Source organism: Siphateles boraxobius, unplaced genomic scaffold, assembly GCF_051911475.1.
Source record: "Siphateles boraxobius isolate OS27281-9 unplaced genomic scaffold, OSU_SipBor_1 7, whole genome shotgun sequence".
NCBI lineage: Eukaryota > Metazoa > Chordata > Actinopteri > Cypriniformes > Leuciscidae > Siphateles > Siphateles boraxobius.
The window spans coordinates 36902233-36916604 of NW_027509197.1; the positions used below are offsets into that span (position 1 = coordinate 36902233).

Here is a 14372-nt window from a genome sequence, read left to right on the forward strand (position 1 = left end):
AAAATAGCAAACATAGTATGGTAGTATGCTAATTAATGAATTAACTCCATTTCCAGTGTAGTGAATGAACCAGAAGTAATATCAGTATCTATTTTGACTCATTGTTTGAGTGGACTGCCACAAGACACACACACACAAAACAATGCAAAATTACATCACTTGCTGACTTTGAAAATGCAATGTGATGAGGTTATGTGACAGCAAAGTGGCATACTACTGTTCAAAACATATGTCGTTGCATAATGCACTACTGGTTGGAGTGGTTGCAATTTGTCGTTAAATTTGCAATTCTGTTTGATACTGCTAGTGGCACAGAAACTACACATATCACCTTTATCTTTTTAATGGCATGATATGTTTTAGTAACCTCAAATTACCAGAAATCACTTGGTTTACTATCGAAAACAAATTGCCTGATAGGCACATTTGTTTTTTACATTTCATTTATAGGAGCCTTTAATGGCACTCAAGGACACCTTACAAAATCCATAAAAGCAATGACATAAAACCAGTACAGCAACAAACATTAAATCACATAAAAGCCTGCCTAAACAGATAAGTTTTAGGAAGAGATTTAAAGACCGAAAGATTAGAACTGTTGCAAACTTCTACAGGAAGTGAGTTCCATAAGTAGGGAGCCGCATAACCAAAAGCTTGTGACCACATGGATGTTGTCCGACTGCGTGGAAGAACAAGTGTAAGTGCAGAAGCCGATCTTAAAATGCGGTAAGGAGTATGTATATGAACAAGATCTATAAGATGAAGGAGCCAAGTTAAGTGCTTTGAAATTTTTCTAAATTTACTCAGAATTTAACTGGGAGCCAATGCCAATTTTTTGGTAATGACTCGAGCTGCGCATTTTGTACCAACTGTAATTTATGAAGAGATTTGGAAGGAAGATTTAAAACAAAGCACTACAATAGTCAATTCGTGACGTTACAAGGGCATGCACAAGTGTAGCAAAACTCTTGAGTGAAAGGACAGGACGCAGACGATTTATACTCCTAATATGAAATAATGCAGAACGGGTAACACTGTTAATGTGAGCTTCAAAAGACAAGAGTGCTGTCAATAATGACACCCAAACTTTTAACATCTTCAGTGCACAAAACATTTACGCCAACTTACTCAAAACATATGCAACATTTGGCATTGCTTACAATGGTCCGTCATTCACAAAAAAAATTAACCAATTGACAAAAAGCCAAAGGGTTTTTAATGAGCACAAGTAGTATCCCAAAGGTTTCACCAAACTCCCAGCTGACAGATTGTGCCTCTAAACCACAGAGTCCTCTTTGTGCTGTTCTATTTGTAGACAAAGGAAAATCAAATGGTGAAATGAGAGCACTCCCCCTGTGAGGCGCTTAAAGTGTGGCTGACGGTTTAATGAATGCTAATTGCTCCTTAGTGGAAGCACAGGATAAAAATGTGTCCACACACACACACGGAACACAGCCGAATCACATATGCCCTGATATATTACAACTATATGATCTCTCACAGCCACATTCAGTAGCATTCTGTATTGTGGATTGTAGTGGGCTTTCAACATTATTGGTAAACCACTTAACTTGCCTCAGCTTTTGAAAGTTATATATACAATATATATATATATATATATATATATATATATATATTAGGGGTGTAACGGTTCACAAAATTCACGGTTCGGTTCGATACAAAACAGCAAAAAGAAAAATGCCAGAGAAATTTCCTATTTATTAAAATATATTTTTTTTTAAATAAGTGTGAGTTTTCCTACACCTTGAAACTTTTAGTTTTATAAATGGGGGTAATCTTTGAAGGGGGTAATCTTATGAACAACTAATGTTTTGGTCATCACATTATAAATAACATTTAAATATGATTATATTTGAGTTTTGAAGTGCTGGAAAAAGATGTATGATATACTTGAAAGCATTTTACTATTTCTGCCAAACTTCCATGGTTACAGTGAGTGTTACTACAGTAAATCCATGGTGAATGTTGCTGATCTGTGGACTTAAAACCTATAACTAGTTCATTCATGGAACAATGTTTTTTTACGTCAGCGCTGTTTGATCCGTTAATAACGGAGAAAATGTAATGCTTCTCACTAGATCTCACAGTCATGTTATTACTTCAGTGCCAAATTCAAATGCTTTGTTAACTGGATCTCTCAGCGTTGTGTAACAGTGTCGCTTGATCAGGATCGGCTCGCGCTGCACTGATGTCGATGGTCCGAACTGATAAACGATCCGTGAAGCACAACATAATGAGTAGCGCAGTTTCGTTCCTCTTTCATTACGCTTGACATTTGATGTTGCGCAACGTTGTGATGGTGGATTTTGGTCAGCAGGAAAAATGGTCCAACGAATAGTTCAGTTCGTTCGAATGCGTAGCCTACCGAATACCGAACCGAAAGCCTTGTACCGAACGGTTCAATATCGTTACACCCCTAATATATAGTGTATATATATATTACAATCGGTAAATCACATGCTTTAATGTCTCCACTGAATACAGTATACTCACGTAAAGCGTAACTACTATATAGCTACTATATATAGCTACTATATAACTACTATATAGCAAATCTCAAATGCCAGATTTTTTACCTTGTCATAAAATGTAACTATATTATCACTCAGCTCTCTATATAAAGTTGGATATATAAGTATGCACACATACAGTTTTTCTTGTATAGGTTGATATGTACTTTATACTATATAGCATATCTCAGCTGCTTGAGTGCTTGAATCATTACAAAAAGTAAACAATATTTTGTCCAGCTCTAATGTGCTAAATGCATAATGAATAATAACGAAGACATTAGAATATTATAAACATTAAAATCATGATTTTCTGCAAAGCTGCTTGAATTAATGTGTATTGTGAGAAGCGTTAAACAAATAAATTTGACTTGACTTGTCGACTAGAGAAATAGCATGTCTTTCTTGTTTGACAAGGAATCTTTTTTCTCAGCAATAAAAGTTAACACTCTACGGGAGAAAATGTTTGAATAGAAACAGCAGCAGTGCATAATGCATCATGAACAAAATGAACATCAAAATCAGAATGCAGTTCCTATAATATCTCACAGGACATGGATCACATGCTTGTCTTCACTCCTATTGGTAGTCACCGTATCACTGCTCATTTGCATATAGTAACTTTTGTCAATGGACTCACCCACATCTCTGTGTTGCCAGAACTTATTGAAAATGAATGACTTCCGTTCGCTGTATGTGTGAACCTGAAGTATGCTAATCAGGCACTAGTCTGCAAATGCTGCTCATTTCTAAAACAGGAAAATATAAATAATTTGCAGAGGGAGTAATTTTGGCCGGTACCCTGAGGTAATAACTTCAATTTATGGTGGAAAACTCAAAGGGTCTTTGAATGAATTCCTGTATCTCAGGGCGCTTGCTACAAAACACAAGAGAAAATGTACGAGACAACACAAGGCTACATCTGAAGGTCAAATTTCAACGTTTTTCTTCCTATAAAAACTGTGTTTAAAGGGGGCATATTTTTGTATAGCTATACGGCATTTAAACAGCATACAGAACAGCATTATAAACCAAAACTACTTTAGGTCCAACTATTGAAAAAGGTTTTGATATATTTGAGAGTTTAGAGTATAAGACAACAAGAGTTTGTTTTCTATCATAGCACAACTTTGCACTTTGGCAGAAAACAGCAATCAACAGCAATCCAACCTTTTTCAGAGGCATCCCGCCATATCGTACCTCAGATATGACCTTTTTCCAGTGTACCATTGTCTCTCCTCTCTTCTCCAACCATCTGCGGAAACAAGACAAGAGGTTATTAGAGGGGCTGAGAAAAGGAAGAGAAATATATATTTGAGAGCTGCAATTACGGGACTGAGCACAGCAGCAGCAGAGATGCTTTAGTTTTACCAACGTGCAAAGAAGAAGGAGATAGCAGAATTATGATTTGCAATTAACCACCAGGGGTCGCTGTCCCTGCCAGAAAATGCACAGGGACACTCAAGGCAACAACAACAAAAAATCGTTTTCGGATTAAATAGTTTTGTAGGGCCGAAATAATTTACCGTAATAGTTAGCGCTTTTTAATGACGTGTTTTGACTGTGTCAGCGTCTATTTCATGCACACAACGTGGATAAGCTAAAATAGTGAACATGTCAGCAGTGTGGACGCACTTCACTGTGACCAAACAGCATGCTAAAGTAAAATTTGCTCGGTTGAAATATCAAGAGGTGGCTCATTGACGGAGAACTTTACTACGGCTGATTTAATTTATCACCTGTGAACACAACACTCTTTGCTTGGGAGTGGTAGTGAACCAACTGAACAGCATTTAGAGTTTAATTCCCAAAATTAAATTAACGAAACTTCACTTTTGGTTTCAGTTGAAACAAAACACTTTGGTGTATAACTAGACATACGCCAAGTTTCATTTCCATACATCAAAACCTGGCAAAGATACAGTTTTACTTTGGCACCCTCATTTTTACATTTGCATTTAAAAATCAGATATCCAATTTATAAGGCTCGGTCTGAAGATCATGCCACACATTTTGGTAAAGATTGGGGGAAATGAGTATGTGGAAAACAATTAAAATTATGCTTTTTAAAAGGTTCTTATTTTTGTTTTGAAGGTCTCCTACAATATGTTTACATGCATACAAGGTCAAACAACACATTGCACATCACCTCATTTCTCAAAGAGTCTGAATGTGGCCTAATGGTTAGAAAGTCGGACTTGTAACCTGATGGTCGCGGTGTGATTCTCAATACTGGCAGGAAACAACTGAAGTCCCCTTGAGTGTGTGTGTGTGTGTGTGTGTGTGTGTGTAGTGGCGCAAAAAGTGGGTATGCACTATATGCAGCACATAGGGGCGCCGCATCATGGGGGCGCCAAAGCGATGGTAAAAAAAACAGTAGTGAGTTATCGTTGAAACTCGAAAAAGATGGATAAAGCAAAAAAGCTGTCGGGGACTAAAAAAAGAAAAAGAAAGAAAGGAGATGTCATGTCAAGGGATGCGACAGCAGCTAAATAAGTGGATGGTGAAAGGCAACAGGTAGGCAAGTGTGACGTCTGTGCTTGGAGGAGGCTTGCAAATATTCATGTTAACAGACTAGCATTTGCTAACACTGGGAATGTAGCAGCCAGAATATGTAGCTAGCTAGCTTAGAATATGCAAAACCGAGTTTGCTGAGCTGAAAACTGAAAAATATAAGGTAGCATGTACAATAAATGACAAGAATCTGGAAAACAACTAATGCAATATCTCTGGTTTACCATGGAATCATGCATAGATTTGCTACCAAACTTGGAGGCTTGCAAATATTAATGTTAACAGACTGGCAAGTGTTTGCTAACTTAATGCAAAATAATATTGCTGATATCTACATTTAGATTTTGGTTAACCCTATGGTACCAATCCCATGCATGACATATCTCAATTTTATAAAAGTAAAATAACAACTGGTAGGCTAAATATAAGGTAGCATGCACAATAAATGACTAGAAGCTGGAAAACATTACGTATGCCATAAGGCTGGTTTATCATGGAAACAAATAGATTTTGTTTTACCATTAGCTGTTCATGTTAGCTGTGCTGTCAGACATACAGGTTATAGCTCTGTTTGTAACTTTTTATTTTTTGTTAACATTGTTAATATATATATATATATATATATATATATATATATATATATATATATATATACAGTATGTGTGTACATACATAGGCTACTGTGGCCTACAGTGGCTGTCTGATATACTTTAAAATAAACCTTTATTATTTGAAGCCCATACATGATGATGTCCGGCACACTTATTTATTTATAAGGAGGGGGCGACAAAATTGTTGCTGCATACCCCTCTAACACTGGGTAGTTGCGCCCCTGTCTGTGTCTGTGTGTGTGTGTGTGTGTGTGTGTGTGTGTGTGTGTGTGTGTGTGTGTGTGCGCGCGCGCGCGCGTGTGTGTGTGTGTGTGTGCGCGTGTGTGTGTGTGTCTGTGTTCATTACTCACTACTCCAAATGTATGTGCATTAACTTAGATGGTTAAATGCAGAGGACATTTCTGAATATGGGTTGCCATACTTGGTCTTAACTTCACTCAAAACGGTCAGTTCGAAGATTCATGCTGCGTCCCAATTTGCCTACTTATACTACGCCCTAAAAGTATGTACTCTTTTTGTGAAGAAAAAGTACATACTTTTGAGTGTGTAGCAAAAGAGTAAGCAAGCTTTGGGACATACTACTTCGTCATCTTTAACGGACAGCTCTGTCGCGTGCATCCTGTCACCATAAACTGCCCTGTCAATCATCTCGTCACAGTTAAAATCCTCCATTCAATCTAATATAATTTCTTACCGTTTCGGAGAGAAATGTAGTAGCTTGTTCATCTGCCAGTCGTGGGTCTTTCATGCGGTGACTCTCACTCTCCTTATGTGTTTGCAATTTGAATGTAATGATATATTTAAAATTTAATGGCTAAACGTATCTTTACAAAAGTTCACAATGCTGCTGCAGATGCAATATAACGTAGCCAACATTGAATAAATACATTTTCGTCAGGTTAGATACAAATTATTAATCACTTAGACCCCTTTATCTAAAACTGTCTACACAACCGCCGGACTCACGCGTACTCCATGTCTGTAGTTTTTTAACACTTTTCACTCGTGTTTGTAGTTCTAACCGAATCCGTGTCCAACGCGCGATGGGTTGTGGGCAATATTAGCCTTTAGAGTGTGCATCGATCTGCACTTCGGATTCTGACCGGATATAGAAGACCATCCGGGTCTCTTTGGAACACTCATTTCAACATACTACGATTTGGGACGTACTAGTTCTATTTTCGAATACTATTTAGGACGGATAGTATGCGAATTGGGACGCAGCATCAGTCTCTATAAACCCCTCCTTTTCGCAAGGCTACACTAATCTGATTGGTCAAATGGCCCAGTCTGTTGTGATTGGTCTACCACTTACAGCATGTGTCAGAAACTAAACACCTATTACCATACCTGGATTTCAGCTGTGGAGGCTTCCACTGTGCTTGATAAACAGAGATACGAACAATGGCTCGTTTTTTCCGTATCAATTCTAGCATGAGTCCTCATCCTCTTGAAATTTAGCAAAGTGGAATCGCAGCGCAGAAAACAGCATCTTCTTGACATGTCGACAACACAAAACAAACTCTTCCAGGCCTCAGCTACAATGTTTGAGGGCGTCAAAGTAGATGTTGTTCGCTGGCAGCCAATGAAGACTATAGGCCGGCATTATGCAAGTTTGTTATATTGGTACATAGGTTTGTAACAGGAAGTGAGGCTGGAATTGCTGACGACTTGTTTCAGTGGTTTAGAATCGATTCTTTCTATCTTTTAGAAAACAGTAACTTAATTAGTTGTGCACTATTATCTCTTAAACTTTGCAGACCATTTACATTCAAAAACAGCTATATTGCATGCAGAAAAGGTAATATTCGAAAAAGCATAATAGTGGCACTTTAAAATCCATTACAGAAAATGTAGTAGTGTGAGCCAAGTAATCAATAAAAATCTATTATGTTTCTAGACCACATGATTAATCAGTTATGAGCAGAAATGTAAGTGCATTTGTGACCTGTTGATGGCACTATAGGGTTAAAGATTTCTGAGATTGAAGTACAGACCCACCCCTATCTCTGTGCCAAATATCATGACATTCTGCCATACGGTTCTAGAAGCTGCCATACAAATACAATAGGTGCCTACACACCTTCGGCCTCTAACAAGCAATAATTAAAAGCAAAAGAGTGAAAGGAAACAAGAAGTCAAGGAGAAAGAATGAAGACAGGAGGACGGTGATAGAGTGAGGAGGAGATGACACAAAGAGGATGGATGAGAGATGAACGGTTGCATTCCTTTATGAGTCTGTCAGGCTCTGTGACTGGAAGAAATGATTATTAGAGGCGCTTTGTTTGGAAGGTCCACAGTGGCCTGTCTGAGAGAGCAGAGTTGCATTGACGGATACGGACAGCTCTAGCAGTGTTGAGGCACGTCTAATAGGGACAGGAGTGAGAGGTGTACAGGGAAAAGGATTTCATATGCTCTCTGCCATCCTCCATGTGCATTTCATAATAACTCTACATCTATCCAGCATTAAACATGACAGTATCTGAATGTTGGAATCTATCAAGACCTGTCTAGATCCTGTCACATGGTCATGTCAAACGACATGGAAGCCTCCGTGGACCTTCCCGTCACATGTACATAAAGATAATAAATTCTTCATTTACGAGGATAAGTCAGATAATTGGCAGAGGTATTTGTACACCATTGAGGACATGTTTATGAATACAATATTGATTTTAGATAATAAAATACCTAAAAAACTACACACTGTCCCTTTAAATATTATAAATGCTGCCTTGGCAACTAACTACTCATTTTAAGGAACTTTATTAAACAAAAATCTGTGTACACCCCTGTAAACAAGATGTAAAAAGAGAAAGACTGTTTTAAATGCACATAACTATTTAGTGTTAATATAGTCACATTAGTTCCTCAAATCTAACAGATATGAACCGCAAGCCACAAAACTCTGATGGGATTTTTAAATATACTCTTTAGCTCACTAGAATTTGATCATTAGACATGATGTGCTGCTTTGGAAGCTAGTCTGGAGTCAGTTTCATTAAGATGTACCTTCATGCCAAAATGCCTTGAAGTCACTGACCGACAGAGCAGTGATGCAGCAAGGACGCTGCCTTTTGTTTCTCCTCATATCGTAAGTTATGCATTTATCCTCGCCTTCTTTGTTCCTCCTATCTCTTAAGCATGAAAACATGATGAAAGCACAGAGCACATCTACAGTCACCACTCCTCCGGATGATTACAGAGATGATGGAGACGAGCATCTTTATAATTGGCCTTTGGTTCAAAACAAAGTACAATACATCTGATTCGGCTGGCAAATCAAATATTCATGACCTCATTAAAGACTTTATTTAGTTGATTCTGCTCGAATCCTATTAATCCTACACAGTCCCTTCATGCCACGGCACAGCGAACAGCAACAGCAGCAATATTTTAGTGTTAATTAATATGGTATTCATGATCCACTTCCCCATTAGGTCTAATTTGCCTCATTCCGGGGTCTCACTCTTGCACACGGCTTAATTTCAACACCACGTCTTTGGCATCCATATGCGTTTCTCAGTTTCCGCCGATGTAAATGTCAGACTTACTGATGCATGCTATTTCACAGGAAATTAGAGCCCTGCGAATCTTGTTGCAGAAAGGTCAGATAGAATCTTTTCTAATGAAACAGTTTTGACCTAATTAATACATCTCCTTCTGTGAGGGGTAAAGACACGCACATTATAGAGGCGTAACAGCATCTGTTCTGGTTGCACCAATATCTGAGCTCATTAGACTATAACGTGCATTGATCATTTCACAATCAGCGAACAGAGAACGAGTTTTTGGCTTCTAACATCCCTGTCCTCTTCAATAAAATCCACTGCACTCATTTGTAAACCAACTGTCTTTTGAAATGATGGATGCGTTTCATTTCTTTCAATCTTTAGGAGAGAAAACCGGACCGGATGAAAATGCATTTTGAAAACCAGAGCGCTACGCCTCTACGTCTGAGCATTACTGGCTCCATGGCGACAGCTATTAACCAAGGAAAGAATTACATGAGTGAAATATTCATTCTTTTGGAAACCTGGCTAAGATCGAGAGTCATTGTAGAGATATTAATTGCTCCTGACAGCTGATAACTAGTGGCATGGAACTGCAGGATAATTAAGGAGGTAGATTAATCATATTTACCGTTCCGGTGGTATCTAAGTGACAGGCCAGAGATAGGCAGACATTCCCCGCCGAGAAGAAATCGGCTCTTAAACTGCTTACAGTCTCCTAGCTGGAATACACAATGGGCCTGAATGTCACATCAATGATGGCAGCATCACACACGCTACAGACAGAAGCTCTTGGACGTAAAACGGCTGTGCGAGCAAAGTCGTTTAGTGGATTGCACTGCCATAAAAGACTAATAAAGATGCAAGATTAATTCCCCAAGAAGATTTTCACAAAAAACAGGCATTTATGCAAAGCTAGCCTATACAAATGACTACAAATTACCAATGCACTACACAATCCACAGCAATCGAGCAGGTTAAAAAACTAGAGCTTGCATGAACACACAAACTCAACTCCATGCTCATTTATCCTGTATTTCTGACTCAATTAAATTTTTACTAAAAAAACACTCTACTAGTCAAAAGTCTGGACACGCTTGACTAGCGGTTCTGCATTTTTTGCAGCTGGTTGATTTTTTTTTGCTCCATGCTTTCGCACATCACACAAATTAGAAGTGAACATAAGGATTTCTATCCAAACAAAAAGCCAATACTCTGAAAGTCAAAACAGGTAGGATGGATGCTATTTTATATTGAAACAGACAAGCCATCTGTGGTTATGATTAAAATACAGTGAATTCACAGGTGAAAAAGTGCGTAAGCGCAAATAAAGTAAGTGCGGGTAACAGACCTGCATAAGATGTAAAAGGAGCACGGTACTCAATTATAAATATCTAAGAATCCTCTTCTGCTTTTTGTTACTCTGTAAATAATACAACAATCTTTCTGTGTTGATGTGACTTTGTCAAGCATTTTTTTTAAATGGCTGTGAATCTGACATTTGCAAACCTTTTTAAATCTTTAATACAGTTACTTACATTATACAGTAGGGCCTAAAAAGGAAAGAAATCTGTGTTTGTCGGGCAGACCTGACTGAATGTGGAGTTAACAGTCAAAAGGAAGAGAAATCCCATAAATGACACGATGCAGAAAACAGGAAGAGAAAGGCAACGGAGAGCAAGAAGTGAGTCAGAACTGTGATGAAGGCATCAGATAAACTGACAGAGAAGGACAAAAAGAACGATAGTGACCGGAAAGAGGAAAAGGCAAAGGAGAGCTCATTTAGAAGGAAAAGCATGAAACAGGCTTCGAGTGAGTGCTGGATGGCACACCTGCTCTGAGCTACACAATTACTCTCAGCCTGGTGACAGATGGACAGTGATACAGCTGGAAGGATGATAGGATGCCTGTCAAGAGCACAGAGGATCCACATATGGACATCGGGCCAATAATTGAGAGCCATTTCCATGTCCCTCCATGTTCCAGCCAGCAACTCATGCACCTGTACCTGGAGATGGGCAGTATGACATATAGCTCATATTTTATCAAATAGTTCAGTACACCCTAACGCTCAAAAGACACTGATCAAAAGTGACAGTAAAGACATTTATGAGGAGGCAAAAAAAAATATTTCTATTTCAAATAAATGCTGTTCTTTTGTACTTTCTATTTATTTAAGAATCCTGAAAAATGTATCACGGTTTCCACAAAATTTGAGCAGCACAACTGCAATCAACATTGATAAATTTCTTGAGCAGCAAATCATCATAATCGAATGATTTCTGTGACAGAAATCATGTGACACTGAAGACTGCTAAAAATTCAGCTTTGCATCACATGAATAAATTAGATTTTAAAATATATTCACATAGAAAACTGTTATTTTAAATTGTAATATTTTACAATGTTACTGTATTTTCTATATTGCTGATCAAATAAAAGCAGCCTTGGAGGTGAGGATAAGAGACTTCTTTCAAAAACATTAAAACTTTTGAAAAGAAGTGTAGTTGTGCTCAATGGAAAGTCAATGAGAAAATGGTTAATATATGAAATACTCATGCAGTAATGCCAGAGGTGCAAACTGGCTTCTTTCCAAACCTAATGAAATCAAAAGTGGACATTCGTGGCTTTTAGTCCATGTTGGTTAGTTTAAAGGTCATCTAAATGCTAATGCAATATCCAAAAAGTTGACTTTAAGCAAAAATACACATTAAACATTTACAGTGTTTCTCTTCTGGAAAAACAGAGCAAAATTTTGATGACTCATCTTGCATGACAGTGAATCCAACTTTTCTTCCAATCAAATGCTTTCTAGAATAAGAACGCCCCTCCCACTAATAACGTCACCAAATCATGCTTCATCACTGAGACCTAAACTAAAGGCTATTGGTTGTTGGTTATTTAAAACAAGTTACTTAAAGCCGTTATATATATTATACAATTGTTTTGCTTGCAATGCACCTTATAATGCATTGTACTGTATGTTCTCATGAATGGTTGTAACCACAGCTATAACACAATCTATTCATTGTTACACTTTTAAAAAGTACAATGCATTAAAACACATGACAACAAATATTACAATGCATTTTAACTTTGGCTACAATTATTTATGAAAAGATATAACACATTATAACATACATGAATACATGAAAAGGCTTTATGTAAAGCGTTACTAAAACATCCTAAAATACACCAACACAGGAAAGAAAACTGCAGTCGTCAGGACATTTCACCCAGCTGAGTAACTGTTCCTGGCAGGTAATGCTGGGACAGATCCAGCTTCATCATGTCCTATTTCTACAAACGTGTGTGCTTGTTGTATTTAAGCTTTCCTGTCATGCATTATTAATCTGGCTTTTCTCTTACATTCAGAACCAAGGGAGAATTGAGGAAACGGGAACAATGTGACTCAAAATGTGTCTTTTCACAGTCAAAGGGACTTTGCAAATACAAATAATTAAAAAGACAATTACCGCATGAGCAATAACAAAACAGGTGGCCAATTATTTTTGTCCTGCATTGTACAGAAACTTCTATTTTCATTTGAATAGAATTTGGGTACTGGATAATTGGGAACCGTTGCAGAGAACACTTAAGTTACAATAATGAGGATGTACGGTACTTCTCCAATTTATTATGTGAGACATCTAAGCACTTCAATAAAGCCTAATCATTATTATCTTTATAAATCATAGCTGAGCAGATCTTTCATTGAATAGATCTCTAATCAAGCCATTACTGAATCTTGTCTGGGAAGTCAATGCAATTTATTGCTAAACTAACTATATTAAATGATGCAGATGCTTCATTGGCACACAGCAGTATCGTATCTTTTTTTAATGAAGATAGACAAAAATACATTATTTATCTATAATAAAATTGGAGCAAACAAACAAACAAAATCCCTCTTATATTGTGAGTTTACTTAGTTTGCATTAAACTAAGGAACAAACTATGCTAATGAGGATGGCAAAGCTTTAGATCAGTACTTCTCAAAGTCCGGACTCCAGTCCGGATCCAGACCTGGAGGGAATTCAATCCGGACCCGCCTCCATTTCGTTTTTTAAAAGCACTAATTGTGTGTAAGGGATTAAAATTGTGGATTTCCTACTTTGATAAACGCATGTTAAAATAATTTGTGTATTTTTCTATTTCTTTTTTGATATGGTCCGAAATTAAAGCGAAGGCGAGATATTTAAAGTTTTCCTCCGTGATTTAGTTGCCATGACATCCAGTGAGCGTATGACTTCTGACGTAACCGGGCGCGACGCGGCACGACACTTCACCGCAGTAAAGCGTTTGAATGGGTGTGGAGGATGTCATTTCCAGGAAAAGAAAAGTTGACGAAGAAAATAGTTTTCATGATTGGATGATTGGACAGAGATGTGTTCATTTTGCCCCAATCCAGCACGAACCCATTCTGTTTGATTTGTAACGAGACAGTTGGAGTTGTGAAGAGTGGAAAAAAAATGCGTGTTTATTAAAAATAAGTTTTGTAATTAACAATAGTTCCGGACCTTTGACTCTTATGAAAATTCAGATTTGGACCTTTGAATGTAGACTTTGAGAACCCCTGCTTTAGATCATTTAGATTGCTGACTGGTCTCCTGGCTAATATTTGTTATTTCTCTAAGATAACTGGATGCCACTCACCTGTTTAATGAGGTAACAGGAGAAGGTCATGTGAAAATGTACATTTTGCTTTCAGTGAGCTCTTAATCAACAGACAGTAAAAATCAGCACAGAGGTGATAAACAACTGAAGCTTTTATCGAGAAATGCGCCAGCAGAAATCAAACAGTTCTTTTTTCCTTTAGACACTTGGCAAACGCTCACACACAGCAGCACTGCGAGCCGTTTGAGAGGAAGCCAATAGGAATACATCTTTAAAATTAGCAAGTGAGCTTGGGGTCGGGGGTAAATGGACCAATCACAACCTGATAAAGGCCTGATTTGAATGTGCTTTATTCTTCTTAGTGAACAGGGGTGCTCAGTGTCTCAGAGGCTAGACTAATGCTCCTCATTAAGTGATGTAGACCAGCGAATTTGTCATTACTGTGTTCATTAAAAGAAAATAAGAGTGTTACTTTGCATGCTCTTCACACAGGTAATGTTTGCTTGAAAGCATCCACTTTCAAACATCGGTCCTGACATGTGCTCAGTGAAGGAATAAACAACAGCCTTTAATAAGTAATAATTATT

General features: G+C 37.7%; 1 protein-coding gene across 5 annotated transcripts in view; it reads right to left on the reverse strand.

Annotated features, from left to right (window-relative positions):
• The window catches only part of b3galt1b (UDP-Gal:betaGlcNAc beta 1,3-galactosyltransferase, polypeptide 1b), a 159387-nt gene that overhangs the window by 81748 nt on the left and 63267 nt on the right, over nt 1-14372 (reverse strand). For 2 of the 5 annotated variants that reach the window (XM_077216237.1, XM_077216234.1), the window contains exon 2: nt 3732-3786. The gene's annotated coding sequence lies outside the window, so the exon portion shown is untranslated. Of the gene's footprint in view, nt 1-3701; nt 3804-9799; nt 9871-14372 lie in introns of those variants that run through there. The other 3 variants (XM_077216233.1, XM_077216232.1, XM_077216236.1) reach the window with 3 other exon arrangements.